Source organism: Myotis myotis, unplaced genomic scaffold (genome assembly GCF_014108235.1).
Source record: "Myotis myotis isolate mMyoMyo1 unplaced genomic scaffold, mMyoMyo1.p scaffold_m19_p_5, whole genome shotgun sequence".
Lineage (NCBI taxonomy): Eukaryota > Metazoa > Chordata > Mammalia > Chiroptera > Vespertilionidae > Myotis > Myotis myotis.
In genome coordinates this window covers 25,054,287-25,074,915 of record NW_023416357.1, presented here as the reverse complement: position 1 = coordinate 25,074,915, position 20,629 = coordinate 25,054,287, and the positions used below count along the sequence as shown (strand labels likewise).

At 44.1% G+C, this 20,629-nt stretch overlaps 1 protein-coding gene across 12 annotated transcripts in view; it reads right to left on the bottom strand.

Moving 5' to 3' along the window:
• Window positions 1-20,629, bottom strand: part of PDZD2 (PDZ domain containing 2) — a 319,250-nt gene that overhangs the window by 81,495 nt on the left and 217,126 nt on the right. The window contains exon 1 of one of the 12 annotated variants that reach the window (XM_036309066.1): window positions 1,183-1,700. The exons of the other annotated variants lie outside the window; for them this stretch is intronic. The gene's annotated coding sequence lies outside the window, so the exon portion shown is untranslated. Of the gene's footprint in view, window positions 1-1,182; window positions 1,701-20,629 lie in introns of those variants that run through there. 12 annotated transcript variants of the gene reach the window in all.

Genomic DNA, 20,629 nt, shown 5'->3' with positions numbered 1-20,629 from the left:
AATTCTGCTTCTTCCATTGTTACCTTCCCAGGCGCTGCAGTCGCCTCATCTGTAAAATGAGGCATTACAATGGGTCATCGAAGTTACTTTCACATTCTAACAATTGTGGACACTACTGTCCCAGGAAGAGTTCTGGGGGTTAAAGGAACAAGCCTCCCAATAATCCCGTACATGCCAAGGACAAAACACCACCCTGGAAAAACAGAAATGTTCTTCTTACATCCAAGTTGCCTAGGCCTCTTGGACATTTCCCAACAAACTGAGAGAGATTTCACCTGAGGCGGGGGCGGGGGTGGCGGGGGGGGGGTGTGGTGGGGGGGAAGCAGAGGGGTGGGCAATTCCTTTAAAATTGTTTCTGGTACTCCACCTTTTATACCGAAACTCTGAACAACTTGGTGGGTTGTACATAGGGACCTTCTTTTCAGCATCCAAAAGTCTGGCCCATTGACTCAGAGTATCTTTCCCATCTCTACTCTGTGGAAGCTCTACGAACCTTGGATGGTTCCATGACAGAGTATTTTATTCCTTCTGCAGAGTCCACACTCAGCAACCTTACAAAGCAAGAGGAGTTTATCTGTAGTTCAGCACCATCTCCCTGTCCTCTCCTGGCTTCCTAGCAATAAATAAGACCCTGACACCTTCAGGGAACTGTATGACAGGTTGTTTTATTTCTTCCTGGACACAGAATTTTCTAAGGTCACCCCAAAGACAAAGTGTAGTGAATGAATTATGGGCACTCTAGCAAGTTGGTCAGAAAGAGACTTTTAGGCAGAGGGTCATTTTCTTACAATTGTTTGAGAGTCACCTTAAATACGATGCCCCCACGTTCCCTATTTCCTAACATTTCCAGCACCTTCCTGGCTAATTCATGCTTCCACATCCCCTTTTCTGTTCAGGAGGATTCTTAGCCACTATTAGAATCTGTAAACTTCCAAGTCAACCTTTGAGAAAGAAGAAATGGAATACAATCACATGACTTAGAAAAAGTCTTGCCCAGACCAGTATGGCTCAGGGGTAGAAACATATCCAGAAATGAGATTCCGAATTCTAGCTTAGAACCTTGCCCCTGGAATGTGTGTGGTTCTTCATTTCACTCTACCTTTGCAGGCGTCTTTTCAGAACAGATCCCTTCCTTCTCCCTTCCACTAAAAAAGTGCTTTATACAAAGAAAGTTTTGAGTACCTCCTCTGTTTCTTGAAGCTCTGTCATAATTCCAGAGTCTGGGCTCTCCAGGGATTGGCAGGTGAGATTGGTGCTTGGAAAAGCTGAAGTCTGGAGTTTGAAGAACATGAAAATAGGGAGGTAGGAGGCAAGAGAGGGATTGGAAGGCCAAAGACATGCATTATTTATCCATGCCCTGATTCCATCAAAAGAGGGTTTGAGGGAGCTATAAACGTTTGATATCCTGGACTGTTGGGCCAAAGCCCTTGGAAGGAGCAATCTCCAGGTGTCTTTGAAAACCATTTTGGGCATTCAGGCCTCAATTCCTGATGCCTGGCACACAGTGTGAACCCACAAAGGGGTGCTGCCAAGCTGAACCATTAGTGTCTATCTGTGTGTAATTGAGAGTAACCTGGCACCACCACCGGGCACTGGCTTGTACCACTATGCCATGAAAACATGGTATAACTCAGAGAACACATAAAAGAATTCTGAACTCGGACTTTTCACCAAAGTAGACATTCATCTGACTATGCCAGGTTCCCAGGGGACAGCAGGAGAATGAACACTGACTACAAGAAGATGTTTATAGACAACAATTATGACAGAGCCTGGGTTTTATGGAATGGAACCAGCTGCTCACAGCACCTGGTCTAACACACAGGACAAATGGAGATCAATTTTTCTTGCCTAAGAAGTAACGGAGGCTGAAAAGCTGTTTGTGGTCCTCTGAAAACCTGCTAAACCTAATTAACCCAGAGGGCTGTCTGAGGTGGTGTGTGAATCTGTTGGTTCCCAGAGAACAATGGTTTGAGAGGAAGTGTTAAATACATAGAGATTACTTTCCCAGTGAAGTCTTGGCTGGGAAACAGAGGAAGGCAAGTATGGACAGCTCTGTAAGAGAGGATGGGACGATGATGATCATTATTTCCTGGAGTCATTTAGTAACCACATTCCCCCAGGGCAGTCTCTCTCAGGTGTTGCCTCCCAGCTATGTTGAATCTGGGGCGTACTTCTCCCAGATTCCACAACCCACCCTCCTTAGTAAGAGCCAAACTATCTTTGGAAGACTCTGAAAGTGGTGCTGATAAGAGTGAATGATATCCTGGGTGCTCATAAGGCCTTTTCTGAAAATCAGTCAATGTACTCCTTTCCTAGAGCAGTGAGGGAGAAAGTCAGCCCTCATCAGATGGAGAAAGACGGGCTCAGGAGCCAGTGAGGCTTTGAAACTGGATCAGTCAAGGCTTAGAGTAGAAATAAACTGGGACACTGTTCCAACTGCTGCTTGCGGGAGGGCTACTGATGAAGCCAATTTTTACCACTTCTCACCTCCTCTATTTAGCATGAATGGTTGGGGTTCAGCAACTCTTTCCGTCTCTCCCTTATCTGGAGTCCAGAGTAAAAAATATAAATAAATCAGTTTGTTTTCTTTATTATAAAATATGTATTATTTTTTGCCATAAAATTGAGAGGGGGGAACACAAGTTGAGAGTGAAGCACCAGAGTAACTATTTATTTGATTTTCTCCCCTGACCTATCTATAATAATAAAAGGGTAATATGCTAATTAGACCGAACATCCTTCCGGGCATCATTCCAGATGAAGTGGGGGCCAGCGCGAAGCAGCCTGGGTCCTGGGTGCCTGGTGGCGGTGGCGGCAGCCAGAGAGAAGCAGCCCAGGTACCAGGTGCCAGAGGGAAGTTGGTGCCGGCAGCCAGGGGAAGGAAGGTCTATTCTTGCACAAATTTTTGTGCATCGGGCCTCTAGCCTATAATAATCTATAATAATAAAAGCGTAATATGCAAATCGACCAAACAGCAGAATAACTGTCCAGATGACCTTCCGGACGACCATGCTATGACACATACTGGCGCCAGGCCAGCCAAGGAGGGTGCGATGCAATTGGTCGGGGGGGGGGAGGGGGGGCCCAAGCCATCGCCCCATGATAGCCCCACAGAGGGAGGCCCAGGCCACCAGCCAGCAATGTGATGGGTATGCGGGGCCAGCCAGCAATTGCCCCTCAGAGGGAGGCCCTGGCCAGCCAAGCAATCGCACCCCATGCCTGTCACCTGCAGAGGGAGGCGACTGGTGGCGGGGGTGTGTGGGGGGGTGAGGGGGACAGTGCTGCACAGATGGCAAGCAGTGGCAGTGGCGGGGGTGGGGCCAGCTGCTGGCAGCCAGCGGAAGAAAAGCCCCGATAGACCCTGATGGCCGGCCAGGCCTAGGGACCCTACCCAAGGGGTCCCGGATTGCAAGAGGGCTCAGGCCAGGCTGAGGGACACCCCCCCACACACACGAATTTTGTGCACCAGGCCTCTGGTAGTACAATATTAGCCTTTCAAACCCAAATCAAATATCAGCTACCAAAACTTGTTGCCATCACCACACAACAGTGAAATTTAAATCATACCCATATATACACCAGCTCAGAGGTCCACGTTGCCCTCAGGGAGACGGAGCTTGGGGAAATAGCAAGTACAAATAACACTAATACTCTGGCCACTGCTATTTCCATGAATAATAAGCTGTCTTTTCATCTCTGACCCAAGAATAGTGTGTCTTCTGCCGACACCCATGAAACCATGGCAGGCTAAGCTGTTAGCTTATTAGTAGAGTAAAATCACAGTTCTTGACATATATAGTAGGACAATACACAGAACTGGTTTATAATTGGTCTTGTTCCCCAAAATCAAACTTATAAAAAGAGCTCAATGATATATCGTTCTTGACCCTAGTCACTTTTAAATAAGTATCACTATGCACCCTAAATCAAACCAATACTGAAAATAAATCTTTAAACAGAGGAATGAAGTGAAGAGGAGTAAGAAAGAAGGTGGGTGCTCTACCCTTCAATTCCACAAACACTGATCGAATTTAGTGTGTCAGCCTCGCAGGCAGCAGCTACATTTGTGTCCATCAGCACTAAGTGTACACCCCTCTGGCCTGTCCCTGCTCAGATTCCATCTCCTGCGACCACAGGCTGCGCTATCTGTTCTGTGCTGAAGCAGAGCTATCTCTCTCTGTTTCCTGCTAAGAGCTTCTGGATGTAAAGGGGTGGAGGTGCGGGGAGGACACTGCAGAAAAGCAATGGATAAGAAGCACCTAAATCATATGACCAATGAAAACATTATTTTGATTTCCATGCAAAGAGATGTCACTGATTTTCATGTTTATCTTGAAAGCTCACCTCACAAACTAACGAGACTGGTTTGGATTCACAGCTCTCATCGCAGAGAATCGCCACTCTAGGATGCACTGTGCACGTTCAACTCCAGGACAGCTTCACAGGAAGGAAACAGAATATCCTGGAGCAGTAAGTTCACATGAACTTTCACTTTCCCTCAAAGGTTTTCCTGCACCTCATTTCTGCATCAATCAATAAAAGCTTTTCTAACAGCACCCACTTCCCTTTTGGAAGCAGAAATTCAGAAGCTAAATTAAGTAAAAATGACTGATCAACAATGAAAAAGGACCTCGTAAAACACACTGTGGAGATACTGGCTCTCGAAAGAGAATCCAAGCTTCTACTTGGAAATGATTGCACTTCTGTATTCAATTGCTGTGAGAGAAGCAGGGTTTTTAATAACAATATGAGATCAACCTGCAGTCCATACAGAATCAAGTTAGAACTCCAGCCACATGGATTTGCTAACGCATCCTGGTGATGGTCACATTTTCCCAGGGTAGCGAAGGGAGAGCTGGTCAAGTCAGACTCCTAGGTACACGAGTGAGTCAATCTCACCTCACCGGGAAAATGATGAGCACCAGACTGTACCTGGGAACTCGTTTCACTTTTGTTCTCATGACATAATGCTATTTTCTTATTTATACAATTACTACTTAGTTTTTTCCAATTCATTCATTCATTGATTCACTCAACAAATTGTTACTGAATACCTACTAGATGGCAAACACTGTTTTAGGCACTTGGGGTGCAGCAGTGAGCAAAACGGCTCCTGTCCCTGTGGAGCTTGCAATCTAACAGGGGAGACAGACAGTATGCAGCAGACCTGCTAAAATAAGCATCTGACTCTACAGTGCGTCAGAGGGCGAGACGTGCTGTGGAAAATAGAACACCTTGAACAGGAGAGAGAGGACTGAGCATGCCAGGAGCTGGAAGAGTCGGGCGGAATCTGAAACGCGGTGGCAAAGGCAGCAGCCGCGGGAGAGTGCCTGGAGCAGACACTTGAAGATGAAAGAGTTGGCCATGCAGCCGCCTGGAGGAACGTTCCAGACGGAGGGAAAGCCAGTGCAAAAGTGGTCCATTGGAAGCCGGTCTGTGTCTAGTGTGTTTGAGGAAAATCAAGGAGGCTTTGTGGCTGCAGGGGAGTGAAGCAAGGAGGGCAGGAAGATCAGAGGATAACAGAGACCAGTATATTGTAAGGTCCCATTAGATGTTCCAAGACTTTTGTGCAAAATGGGAGCTGTTGAGTTTTAAGCAGAGGAGTAATGTGATAGACAGTATGTTTTGAAACAACCCTTATGTTCTGTGTTGAGAACTTGGCAAGAGTAGATGGAGGGAGACCAGAGAGACCATCATGTTCGGAAATTCCAGGGAGACAGCTCAGGGGGAGCAGCCGTGGAGATGGTAAGAAATGGCCCGGATTGTGATCTGCTCTGAAGGTCAAGTCAACAACTCTTGCTTTTGGATCACATACAGGGTGTGAGAGAAAGGGAGAGGTCAAGGACGGTGTCCAGGTGTTTGGCTTCAGCAACTGGAAGGATGGGGTCCCATCACCTAGGCTAGTAGAGCATCTCATCCATCCCTACCCCTCACATTATTCCAGCAAATACCCCATTCCTTCCGGTTGAGGCTATGGATACCCAGGTAGCCCAGCTACCTCCAAAGTTCCTCATGTGACCCACTCGGCATTCTTTCCCAGTTGGTCTTCTTGATTCTTCCCACTGGTCCCCTATCATCGAAAACCAATGGCTTCAAAAGGAAGCCTTTCCTCATTAACATCAACCAGGCAACGGTTCCAAATACCAAGTTAAAGTAATAGTGTCATGTAATATGTACTATACACTAATATATTCAAGGCTCTGTGCATTCATATCGACTGCATTTAATTTTTTATTTTCTCCATGTTGTTTCTGTCTAAAACAGAATACTGGGGTCTGCTGGACCCAAAGTCTGTTCTGTACTTTGCATGGATCGATGCTAATGAAGCTCCATTCCTCCCCTATGTCCTGCTCCCTGGCCGGCCAAAGACACTGACTTCATATCACAGAGCTCTTTGCTATGACTTGCCTGAGGCTGAAAAAAGGCCAGGCCCGAGAAACAAAAAGCCCAGGTCAGCCCACCACCCTTGCCTGATATCCTGCTGTCCAGTCCTCCCAGGTATATTTCCTAAAGCAGTGCCTGTGCTTTACCACAAATGGCGTTGCCCTTGTCCTCCCTGTGGGAGAGGCTACTGTCAATGCTCAAGTATAACTGAAGGCAGACCACATCCCACAGATTATGCTCAATTTGGTTTCTAACCTCAGGGCCACCAAGCCCTGAAAAATGTGTCAAAATGTCTCAGACTGCCCTAGCAGGCTTGGCTCAGTGGATAGAGCATTGGCCTGTGGACTATAGAGTCCTGGGTTCGATTCCAGTCAAGGGCACATGTCCGGGTTGCAGACTCAATCCCTAGTAGGGGGCTTGCAGGAGGTAGCCAATCAATGATTCTCATCATTGATGTTTCTCTCTCTCTTTCCCTCTCTGAAATCAGTAAAAATAAAAATAAAAATAAAAAAGTCTCAGACCCAGGGACTGAGTTCCACATGGCCCCTGCCACACCCCCTGATTCCTCCACAGTGAAAGCTGCTGGAAGCTATGGGAGTTAACACACACTCTCTCCCTTCCTGCTCCCATTTTCCCCAAACCAGCCAAACCTGAGAGCTCACAACCAGCCAGCAATCCTCAAGCTCTCACACTGTGCCATTCAAAAGGCGGCCACCTCCTTCCCTTTCCTAAGAGGTGACTGTAAAGAAGGGAGACAGACTCTGGAGGGTCTGTGGCCCCCAGAACGCACAGGATGCTACTCTCACACTAATTCAAACATCGATGAAATGTCTGTACCCTCCAGCTCCCTCCCCTTTCAAGTGGATCCAGCTCCGTCTTGAAGCAATTTCCCCACCTCATTTCAATCCTTCCCGGTCTGGCCCATTGGCTTGGCCACAGCACGCCCCCACCTCGTGCCAAGCCTGGTTTCACTTATGTCAAAACAGCTTCCATCAAAATAGTGGGCTTCTTTTCTGAATTTCTTTCACTGTTTTGAAGTCAACAGAGAAAAGATACTTAAGAAATTGCAAAATGACTACCCCCATCATTGTGTTCTGGCTAATGTCTAACACTGCTTTTCTCCCGAGTCTCCTCTGTACAGTGTACTGAGGATTTTTTAAAATCTGATTTTCCTTTTTCTTTCTTCTCAAAGGCTCTCTGGCAGGCATGGTTGGTTGGCTGAACAGGTCTCATAATCTGTCAAGGTTCATTTCTAAGTTGTGCAACCTTCCTCTCCAAGCAAAGGGTGCTCCCTAAGAAGCTGGCTCTGTGGGATGTTGTCCCTGTGTTCATCCCTCTGCCTGATGCTCTAGGATTCTCATTGGTTTGGAGAACTTCAATTACAAGAAAGCCAGATCAACAGAACTCTAGCCTAAGAAAACAGATGAGCCAGGTCCTTACAGATGTGGTTAGAACACACTTTATATCTTGGCTTCTAATCAGTGCACTTTTCATGTGTCTGTTGACCAGTTGTGACTGTGACATCATCGAGTATCTTTGCGACCCCTGGTTTAGTTATGTTCAGATGAGAAAAATGCAGAGGCATTTATTTGTCTTTATCTCCCAGGATGTTAAAAATAACTTCAAGCGAAGCATTAAAGAAACTGTAAATTATTGCATGCATAAGCATAAATGTTGATATGGAAATGCAAAGCCTGCTTTTAATGGTGTGTGTATATTAGAAGCTTCAAAAACTAACATAAGTTAAAATAGACAAGGGGGACAGGTACCAATATTGATTAAGCTGTAACTACATGCTGTGGACTGAGTTAACTGTGCACACACATCATCTCATTTCAATCTAAATCAACCCCATAAAACGTTGACATTATGATCCATCTTTTAGAAATGTGATAACTACTAGTAAGGCTTAGTTAGAGAGATGAACTTGCCCAAGGTCACAGAGCTCCTATGGGTGGAGCTGGGATTGAAATTCCCACCTGCTTGTAAACAACCCTGGCAATGACCCTGGGACGCACTGTGGTCAAGTCCCGCCCTATTGTTGTTTATTATGACCAGGTTTGGATCCAGAAGGGCTGCAACTTCTCACAGCCAAGAGGCCTCTCCCCACCTTAACACCACTTTAATGTGTGTTAGCACCCAAAATATGTCCCACACCCATTAAAAAAAAATAAGGGGGGGCCTTAGGGAAAACCAGAGGTATTTCAGACAGGCACAGAACATACGTGAGTGTTTGGGAGGGGTGAGGTGGTTTCTAAGGGTGTGGGTGGAAGTGGCCAACTGCCCCATCCATCTCAGCTACGAGCTTGAGACAGCCCTCAACTCTGGAAAAGCAGAGGCAATGCTTGCTCAGATTCCCTAGAATCAGAGGACTAAGGTACCAACTTGGCCCCCAGCCCAGCCAAAGCCAAACCAAATGGCAACAGAAGACGTGCCCCTCCAAGGTTGGCCTTTCCCCTCAAGTGCACTCTCTCCTCCCTCGCCGCACCCCACACAGTGCCCCGACTCCCTAGCAGCGCTTCTCAGGCAGGGCTGTGCATGGGACACCTCTCCCTCCTCAACGAACCGCCTCTCCTGACTGCGGTCAGTCTGCACACCTTCTGGCTATAAGTAAGAGGTGTCTTAATAGGATACCCAGTGTTCCTGTGGATTCTTTTAGAACATATTGTGCTGCCAGGTGGCTATGGGCCAACACAAACCGGAATAATGAAGCAGTCAAACCCCTGGGGCTTAAGTACCATGTAGATGCCCCTTCAAGTAAGGACCTGATGTCCAGTGGTGAAGAGTTAGTAAGCCCATGGCCTCCAGCTGTGAGCCTCATCAGAACTTTCAAGTCAAGGTCGCGCTCTTCTGGAGTGAACCCTGGCCAATGGAGAACAAGACGGGGAGATTAGGCTGGCCATCCCACACCGGGTAGGGGCACATCTCCTGTTAGCCATTTTGTTTGGGCAAGCTTTGCACCAGAGCTCCCCATTGGGCTGCCCCACTTTATCAGGTCAGCAGCACAGACTGCCAGCTCCCCCTGCCCAGTCCTGCTGTCCCCCTTTTCCTTTCACAGGTGTTATCCCAACAGACGCTCTGCACTCTTAGCTCTAACGCGTATCTGCTTCCTGGAGGACCTCAGGTGAGAGAGGACAATATAATGAGAATAACAAAATATTTCCCAAAAGGAGATGATGGGAAATAACAGTAGCCAAAAAAAGGCCTGACAGAAATGAATAGGACTCAGCTTCACTGGGCATAGCAGCAGCCGGCAGAGCATTCTTGAGAAGCCAAGTTGGATGAATTGTGTTCACAAGGAGTTCCTTTGAGTCTGTCGTATGACAGCAGGAAAAACCAATAGCAAAGGCTCAGACTGGGACCCTCTCTACTCAATACCTAAACAGCTTCAACAAAAGTCTCCAAATATATTTGGATATCGTGATACTGAAGTGAGATTACTCCTGGTTCAGGTGTCAGCATTGCCACTTGGTCCCCTTGGGCAGGACACAACTTTAGACTAATCTCTTAGTCTCATGTACTAATGGGGTTGGGGAGGATTAAATGGGATAATGAACTAAACAGGCTGTTTTGCTGGCTGGTTTCCTGTCTGGCACATGGCAATTGCCAATAAACGATCATTCCTTTCAACCCTTTGGAAATTTGCTGGGTAATCATAGGCCAGCTATTGTCCTGGATGGAATCCTGAGAAGGCAAACGTATGGAACAGAGTGGTCAAAGCCGAGTCTGCGGTCACAAGGGGTCAAAGAGAGTCACGGTTAAGGCGGGAAAAGGAATCTCTGGAAAAAGCGAGTTCAGGCAGAGAGTCAGAAACAGATTCGAACACTAAAGATCTGGAGAGGTGGGCCAATGTGCCTTCGACACAGCCTGGCCTGTCCGGCTCCTCTGAGAATCTTGTGGTGCTGTGTGTGCGCGCCCATGTGTTGGAGGATCAGGCTAGTGTCGATACTGAGGAGAGAGAAGGGGAGGGGAGGGGAGGGAAGGAGAGAGAGCTGGGAATCAGGCTAGTGTGGACAACCAGCACAGTGTGTGTGTGCTGGAAGGTTAAGGTTAGTGTAGTCGATCAGCACAGACTCTGACCAACGGCAGGCCTTACTGTCTGCCAGAGAGATGAGACAGATGTCTTTCAAAACACAGATCAGCAATGGCCTCCTGTTTCACCTCCATGTCCATCTGGCCAGGGTCGGACTCCCAGCTCCCAGAGCAATTACAAGCTTTCAGGCCTGCCCTGAACTCCGGATGGTCCCAGCGGTCCTGGAATGGCCCCAGAACTCAGGGTGGAGTCTGGGAGGCTGCCCATCCCACCAAGCTGTGACACGGGCTGACCCCTGAATATTTTGTAAAATATGTGCACTGCTCACACTGATATAAGCAACTGCCATGAATAAATCAGATGCACGTGTGTGCGAGGAGAGAGCCTGCCTCTGCCAGCATCCACTTCTCCCTGACCCACCTTTCCTGCATTTATCCAAATATCTGGATGACAACCCTCCCTTTTGGCTCAGCTATTTCCTTGACAAGGGCGTCTTCCACTTTTCTGAGGCAGGGGTTTCCAAAGCCTGGCTGTTTTAACAGTAAATGTTCCAGCATATTATAGTGCCATGAGGTGGTCAACATGATGATGTTTTTTAAATGTCTAGAGAGGGTCTCTGCAGACACACAATTTCAACTCCAGAGGAAAACCCTGCTGGCATGAGTAGTCGGCTCCTCTGCTTTTGCCAGCAGGTGTGGGCACTGGGGTCGCAAGCATGTTTTAGAATATTAGGAACTCACTTCCTTTCAGGAGTTCTCAACAGGAAATAGCTGGCAGACAGCACACACTAGACTTGGAACTCTCCTACTCAGAGCAAACGGAAAACATCCAAAAACAAAACCAGAGCCATGAGCTGCCTGGAAAAACAAACACCCCAAAAGGTCTTTCTTGAACTGCACACCAGGAAGAGTGTGATCTGGAAGGATCTGCAAACGGGGAGAAACAAGAGCACGGACCCGAGGACCTCCTCAAACCTCCTCAAACCTCCTCAAACCTCTGAGGGGAGAGCACATGCGTTTTCCACGGTGGCACTGCTCCATTTAAACTCAAATATTTCTCACAGATACAGGGACATCTGAGCTCCCCGAGGTGGGTTGCAAACTGCACCCGTTTCACCCCAGCCATTGCTCTATGGGGACAGCAGCAGTCCTGGGTCAGGGGTTGGGCATCGAATTCTCCAGATACTGAAGGGCTGCATACGGGCTGCAGGAAAGACTCAGAACATGTGTTGTCAAGAACAGAGCAACACCCTATTACTAGGGATTTTTGTTGCTCTTAACGAACACTTTGCATCCTGAGTTCTCTTCAGTGACTTCCTCCTAAGGAGACATATTGCAGTCTTTTAAAAGGAGCTCCTTATGGCCTGCTGAGAGCATCAAGGTGAAATTTATTTATTACCTTCCTGGTCTAACTTCCTCAAAGGATTTATGTATTATTGCCACCACCTGCTCTCAAAAGGGCCTCCTCCCAGTACTTTGAGCAAAAGGAGAGGATCCCAGATAGGAGGTGAGGAGAAAAAGTTAAGTGTGAGGAAGCAGATCTGTTTCAATACGACTGTTTCTTAAAGAGCCGGATTTAAATGACCAGGCACAAAGCATATCAGGTCCAGTTTCATTCAAAACATCCTAAAAATATATAAATAAATATGTGACTAAGTCCAAAGTCGCCTCTCACTTGGACCGTTTCAAATGGCTGACAAGTTGCAGCTCAAAGAGTCTACAGATCTCGTCTAAAGAAAACGTTGTTTTTCAAAGTTTAAATAACCCCCATGGGCAGAGGTGAAGGACAGAAGGGTAGAAAGTAACTGGGAGGAAGAATAAATAAGAAAAGTGAATTGTCAGATTTCATTCTTTTCTTAAATCCCAACAGGATCTAATTGAAGCTGCATTTTAATGTCCTACCTTGGATTTCAGACAATACATAGATGTCTCTCAGAGACCAATGAGCCCAGCCACAGACCTCTCGGCAGCTTCCACAGACAGATGTGGGGGCTGAAGAGAGACAGCACTCAACAGCCCCAGCACCCTCAACCCGAAAGGGGAGGTCCCGGGGAGACATTCAATAGCAGATCAAGAAGGCAGTCAGTCAGTCTTGTGCCAAAGAATATTTTTTTTTCTGAAAATTAAGGAGATAATATAAAGAAATAGGCTCAAAAATAAAGTGCATGCCCTAGCTGGTTTGGCTCAGTGGACAGAGAGTTGGCCTGCGGACTGAAGGGTCCCAGGTTTGATTCCCGCCAAGGGCACATGTCCAGGTTGCAGGCTCGATCCCCAGTAGGGGGCATGCAGGAGGCAGCCAATCAATGAGTCGCTCTCATCATTGATGTTTCTATCTCTCTCTCCCTCTCCCTTCCTCTCTGAAATCAATAAATATATATATTTTAAAAAAATAGAGTGTAGGCATTGGGCTCGGCGCCGACAAAGTGGTAAAGAAGGCAGTGGGTCCCTGCACTCATGGGTTTCACAGTCAATCTGAAATTAATTTTAAAAATCAATGTCAATTACATAATTAATTATATAAATAATATTATTGAAATAAAATTTTATATAATAAAAAATAGTAATACATAAAATGATATTAAAATTTACTAGGGATTGGGTAAATATTTAATAAAATAATCAATATACTAATACATAAAAATGAAAATATGTAATATAAATTTTTAAAAATGATACTAAATTATATAAAAAATGTTCCAACAGAAGCATATGTTACTTCAGAAGCTTCTAAAAGTGGAACTGGCCTAACCCTCATGCACTGTTGGTGTTGCCACTGTGGAAAGCATTATGGGAGATCCTCAAAAAATTAAAAATGGAACTGCTTTATGACCCAGCCATTCCACTTCTGGGTATATATCCGAAGAAACCCAAAACAATAATTTGAAAGAATATATGCACCCGTGTTCAATGCTGCATTATTTACAGTAGCCAATCTATGGAAACAACCCAAGTGCCCATCAATAGATGAGTGGATAAAAAAAGGCCAGGAATTTGACATGGAAAGTCTCTGGGCTTAACAGTGAGTATCCCCCTAAAATTGATGTCTACCTAGAACCTCGGAATGCTACCTTATTTGGAAATAGGGTCTTTGCAGATGTAATAGGTTAAGGATTAAGATGAGATCAACTGGATTAGGGTAAGTCCTAAATCCAATGAAAGTGTCCTTATAAGAGACAGAAAAAAACAGACAGAGGCCCAGAGGAGAAGGTGATGTGTAGATGAAGGTAGAGACAGGAGTGATGCATCTACAAGACAAGAAATGCTGGGGATCACCCACAACAAGCTGAGAGAGGCACGGGACACCTTCTCCCTCAGAAGGAACCAACTCTGCCTGCAACTTGATTTTGGACTACCAGCCTTCAGAAACATGAGAAAACACATTTCTGTTGTTTTAAGCCAGGAGTGGGGAACGTATAGGTCATAGGTGATATAACGCCTATGAAATCATTTGTCTGGCCCTGCCAAGACATTAGGGGTGAGTTAATTAAATGTTTAACCAAATATAGCAGGCTGATTTTTAAGTTGATAATTTTGTATGGCCTGTAAATGATGTTATAAATATCCAAATGGCCCTTGGCAGAAAAAAAGTTTGCCATCCCTTTTTAAGCCATTGAATTTGTGGTGCTGTGTTATGGCAGCCCTAGGAAATGAATACAGCCACCTTCCCTCCCCTGAGCTCTTCCAAGACTTTTTGACTCTTTCACAATAAGATGCAATCTTGCAAAATCTCCAAGATCTGCTTAAAATAATTTTTTTTTTTTTAAATATATTTTATTGAGTTTTTACAGAGAGGAAAGGAGAGAGATAGAGAGTTAGAAACATCGATGAGAGAGAAACATCGACCAGCTGCCTCCTGCACACTCCCCACTCGGGATGTGCCCGCAACCCAGGTACATGCCCTTGACCGGAATCGAACCTGGGACCTTCCAGTCCGCAGGCCGACGCTCTATCCACTGAGCCAAACCGGTTTCGGCAAGATCTGCTTAAAATAATTTAATGATATTTTGCATGATTACATAGGCAAGTGATTTTAAATAAATATATTATGTTGATATGCTATCAAAGTACTTTAACACTATCAAGACGAATTTCTGAACCTCACAAGTGTTGCACACAGTTCCATTTACTTCAGATTAATCCATTAGAACAAAGATGACGTACCGACTAATACAACATCCAAAAATATTTAAAATATGTATTTTAAAATACAGAGAAAAATTACCTTGTGATACCTTTGGAGTTAATAGAAAAAAACAAACAAAACCCTGCCATCTTAATTTCTGGATGTTAAGAATTTTTGCATTTGAAGCATATAAATTGTCGTCTTGTGTTTTAAAAGTATGATGTTAGGAATCTGGATGACAAGATGAGAGATTTGTAGCTGCAACTTTTAATAACTTCTCAAACAATACATTGCAGGGGTGACTACGTAGTCTTTGCTCCAATAAATAGCAGCTACACTGGCTAGAACAAGACCCAGCTGCTATTTACGGCTCTTGATTAGATGAGTGGGCTGAGATCTGGTGAAGACCATCTTGAGAAGAACCACCCCGTCACGTTCCTCATTAATGTGAGTCACGAGTGTCCCATACTTCTCGTCTTCCATGACTCATTAAAGGCGCAGCAAACAAAGATATCCCCAGGCAGGGAAGGTGATTTCAGGGCAGAACCACTGCTCACGGAGTCATGAGAACACCAAGTGTTTTCCTATTGTTCAGACCCGCTTGAGATTCTTAAACCATTTTGGAGGGAAAATGCTTAGCAATTATTTTATTTTCTGATTTTCAGCCACACATTTGAAGTTGACTCCATGACCATCTTTGACAACAGCAAAGGAGTTCCATGAACCAGGAACACCTTTGCCAGCAGTTGGAAACTACAGGCCTGTGATGATCGACCTCCTGCCTGCAGGTGGGATCTGGTGGTATGGGGAGCTTCACAGAGCTGGAACCACTGGTTGGTTATTTTCCCCTGGGTCAGAGCCAACAGCCATGTCAGCCTCTCTCCTCACTGAACACACTTCAGAGGATTTTTTAAAAAGCAAACAATAAAGTTGTCAACGTATGTTATCCATGTTTCACACAGGTTTCTAAAGGACCCTAAAGTTTGGAACAAACTTAGTTTTCCTCTTAGTACTTGCTCCTATCATCTGACAGTTTATCAGGGCTCACGTTCTAACTTGGCGATAGTTCCTTCCTCTTCCCACAGCACTGGAGATGGACAGCCCTCCTGTCAGCCCATACGGACAGACGTGTCACACAATAGGATAAAAGACTTCTAGACAGGTGGACAAACAAAATGAAACAGAAACTCATAGATACAGAGAACAAATTGATGGTTGCAGGAGGGAAAGAGGGTGGAGGAAGGGGTGGAAAAGGGGAAGGGGATTAAGAGTACAAACTTCCAGTTATAAAACAAGTCACGGGGAAGCTTAGGGAATAGAGTTAATAACATGGTAATAACTATGTATGGTGACAGATGGTTACTAGATTTATTGTATGCCTCAGGTATACAAATATTGAATCACTGTGTTGTACACCTAAAACTAATATAGCACTGTATGTGAATTATAATTACAAATAAGTAGATTAAAAAAAAAAGACAAGTCATTTGCATTGCTCAGACCCCACCTAAAAATTCCTGTGAAGGGAGGAGCCCCCATTCATACCTTCCCTAAGAAATGCCCACGTTTCTAATGGGTGCCTTCATCTCATAGGGCTATTTTCCCTATTTGCTACTTCGAACATCATTGTGTAAGCATTCACCGCCTCGTATGGAAGGGAGAGGTCAAGAGAGCAGTGCTTGGGAAAGTGAATCTGTGGAGGGATAAAGGCCCTCAGGACTGCGGGGTTAACATTAGACAGGACAGTTTAGTGCCCTGTTACTATTATTAACACTACCTCACTTTGGTATATGTCTTTACATCTCATGAGAGTCACTATTAGTAGAAGTATGACCACTATATGACCACTGCAAACTTGAGAGGTGGGGAAGGAAGATGTGACTGGCTCCAGTGTACAAGGGATAACATTTAGGAATGGAGATGAAGAAGCTTCAGGACCCACCTGGACTCCTTCCACCCCTTCCCCGCCCCAAACCATCGGAGAGGCAGGTCCTCTCTGGAAGTTCCACGGGATACAGGTCTTGGGCATCCTCCAGAACCTGGCCACAGACTGATCACACCTACTTGGCACTTGGTGATTAGATTAGCTCAGTGGTTCTCAACCTTCTGGCCCTTTAAATACAGTTCCTCATGTTGTGACCCTACCATAAAATTATTTTCGTTGCTACTTCATAACTGTAATGTTGCTACTATTACGAATCGTAATGTAAATATGTGATATGCAGGATGGTCTTAGGCGACCCCTGAGGAAGGGTCGTTCGACCACCAAAGGGGTAGCGACCCACAGGTTGAGAACCACTGGATTAGCCACTAGTGGTTTTCATGTGTATGCCATGCCAATCAACAAGACCGTGTGTACCTTCAAGCGGGTTCACAGTCCTTCTGCAACCCCTTGTCCCTGCCTCCCCCATGTTCTACCCCAGAGTGTAGCGTGTTTCTAGCCAACAGTCACTATGCATTTAACAACAGAATGGAATCCTGATTTTCAAAACATAAGAGAATTTAAAAAAACAACACACATTTACACATGACGCCACAATGTGAATCACTGTGAGGAAAGGGTTTAAAAGCAATAATAGCTACTATAATTTATATGTGTGTCTGTCATGGCCCACATGCTATGTTAACCACATAGAGAAAACTATGCAATTCGTGACTACATTCTTACAGAAAGCTCGTACGGTGAAGTCTACTGAGTAAACCGTGAAAATCACTTCTTCATACACTTTCAACTTTTACCTGTGTATTGTCTTCTGTAAGTTTACCGTCTCTTTTTCTCCTGACTTCCTGAATTTACAGTGTTGGAGCTTCCCCACCCTAGATAATAGTCTGTTTTCTTTGAATACATTCACAGATTTCAGTTTTATGTTTAGCTCTTTATCCCACCGGAAATATATTTATGTATTTAAGGGCAGGACCTAACTTTATATTCTTCTCTAAAAAGTTTTAGCTATTTTGATAAAATTCACTAAACAGACTGTCATTTATCCTCCAGTTTTGTAATGTCTCCTTTTCATACACCCAATTTCCGGACACGTATGGACCTATTTGGGATTCCCTACTCTGTTCCACTGGTCTACTTGTCAATTCCTGTGCCATACTGGTTGAATTACTATAGCTTTAAAGCACAGTTTGCTAGGTGGTAAACAATGCTCCTCATTGCTCTATTTTTTCCAAAAACCTCTTAGCTATATTTACTCACTTTCATACGAACTTTAGTTCATCTGATGAAGGTTCCAAAATACATTTTTTTCAGATTTTTATGGAAACTGCATTTATTTATAAATAAAGCAGGGAGATACCAGAATCTATTATCTTTAAGGACTGTCTGCAGAGGCCATTTGCTAAGTTCAAGAACTGTGGTTGTGATATAAGTTAAGATCGCCCCCATTAAAAAGCAAACAACTAATTCACCTAGCCAGCCCTAGTGGTCAGCTTTGAAATTTGAGAGAAAAATCTCAACATTGTAATCAGTACCCCACAGTTTCAACTGAGGTTATGAAATTCAAGAAGGTTTTATTTGAAAGTTATGTCTTACCAAATCATAAATCAAAGGTGTACAGAGGTTACAAATTCAGACATTCCTATCACGTAATTATTTCAAATCACCCTCTCCTCCATTCCAACCTGAATTTCAGAGTGCAGTGTTTATGAAATAACTATAGATCTCTTGGCATAGCTATCACAAAATTATTACCGTAGACATTTAGTGGAACAAATCCAATTTTAAACTGAAAACAGTACTTTAAAAGAGATTTTAAAACCCTGGCATCTTAGTTTATGTAATAATTACAATTCACTAGAGAAGTCATAATATTAGGACAGTAACAAAGTTCCTTTAGAGATGCTTGACCAGACTTTTCTTTAAAGAAAAAAAAACAACAACAAACAAAAAACAAGAAATGTTTAAACTTGTTTCAAAGTGCAATAAGAGACAGAAACAAGACCTGTATTCAAAACAGACAAAAATCTAGTGCTGATGCTTGTGGGCAAAAAAAAAAAAAAAAAAGAAAAAAAGAAAATACACATTTTCTGTGCAAATACTCTACTTTGCATATTTTTTCCAGACTTCATGAGATATAAAGATAGCAACAGAGCATGACTAAATGGTAGCGATCATACACAAGAGCACCAATTTCTCTGTCCAACAGACTAAAGCCTCTTTCAAGAGATGATACACAGACCTGTAACATCAGATGTAACAGCACATTCAAGGAGTGAATGGAAAAACAACTGTGCCACATTCATACAATGGAATACTACTCAGCAATGGAAAGGAATGGCCCAGCTGGCGTAGCTCAGTGGTTGAACATCGACCTATGAGCCAGGAGGTCACGGTTCAATTCCAGGTCAGGGCATATGTCCAGTTTGCACGCTTGATCCCCACTGTGGGGTGTGCAGGAGGCAGGTGATCAATGATTCTCTCTCATTGATGTTTCTATCTCTCTCTCCCTCTCCCTTCCTCTCTTAAATCAATAAAAGTATTTTTTTAAAAAGATGTTTCTATCTCTCTCTCCCTCTCCATTCGTATCTGAAATCAATAAAAATATTGTTTTAAAAAGAATGGACTATTGATACATGTAATAACATAGGCTTTCAAATGCAGTATGCTAAGTGAAAGACGTTAGATTAAAATGGCTACACACAATGTGATTCTATTTATATGCCATCTGGAAAAGGCAAAGCAATAGAACATATCAGTGATTGCCAGAAGCTGGAGGTGAGGAGGGGGTTTGACTACAAAAGAGCACTTTTAAGGGGGATGGAATGGTTCTTCATCTTGAGTATGGTGGTAACTCACATGACTTGTGTTTGTCAGAATTTATAGACTGATACAGCTAGAAAGGTCTTTCTTTGGTTTCTTATGTTAGCATAATGTTTCAATTTTGTACTTACAAATATACTCCCTTTAATCTTTTCTTCTGAAATTGCGGGAAATTTATTATGTTAAAGAGTGTAAGCAAATTATACCTCAATAAACTTATCATCATCATTTAATGATAAAATACTCTTGCAAACCAAACCCTCATCCTGTCTTAGCATATCATCCTCCATCCATCAATAGGGAACAAGAAAGATGTGGCCATACGGAAAGATGGTGGAGAAAGAGGGGACCAACTCCACTTCCTTTGCCTGCGTAGAAGGGGAGATGAACGTCTGTGTGGCTATCCAGCAACTGATCATCTTTTGGATTTGGGAGATGCTCCCATTCTATGCGAGGTGGTGAAGAAGGGACATTTATTCTCTGCCCCCACTCCCAGGTACCAGTCCACTGGCACGTGCCTTAGACCTGGCCCACCGAAGGCTCTTGCCTGGTTCTCTGGATCATGAAGAAGTGATGTGAAGACTCAGGGGCAGACAGAGGCTCATCCCAGGAGTCTAGTAATGGTGGTAGTATGCTAAGGAGACTCTGTGCCATGGTCTTGTATGTGTTCTTGGTTCTTGCCCATTCTCTCAAGCTCAGATCTCACTTCCATTGGCTCCGGTGAGCCACCCAATATTATGTCACTAAATTTCTTTTCTTCCTAAATGTGCCAGAATTCTGGTCTTTGCCACTTCAAAATCCTAACTGTTAGGATCACACATATTGGGAAATGGAGGTTTTAAGAGCTACTTTGCATTATCTTCATGTCAAACATGAGGATGAAACTCTAAAAATTACACAGTCCCTAATATTGTATATGGAAAACTGTGTGTGTTTATAAAATAAATAAATAAATTAGGTTCTCTACTCTACTTTTACCCCTACCCTAAGTGCTTCCAAGACTGTGAAAAACTAAGTCAGGGTTGATGGTGGTGGTGATAGAAGCTGACATTTTTTTTTTTTTTTTTTTTTTTTAGCCCTAAAGTTTTCTAGGTAACTCTAATGCAGACTCTTAGTCTGACATTTGGGCTTCTAAGCAAATTAAAATGACTTGAACCACTTAGCACAATTTGTCTATATTACTAAAGTCTTTTCAATTTCCTCTGTTTCAGACCAAATATGACCAACGCACAAGTATCTACAGGGTAAATCTCACCTCTTGCTCTTCTCTTTGTTGGCACATGGCTCCTCCTACAAAACCCACACAGCCCTGTCACACCCCC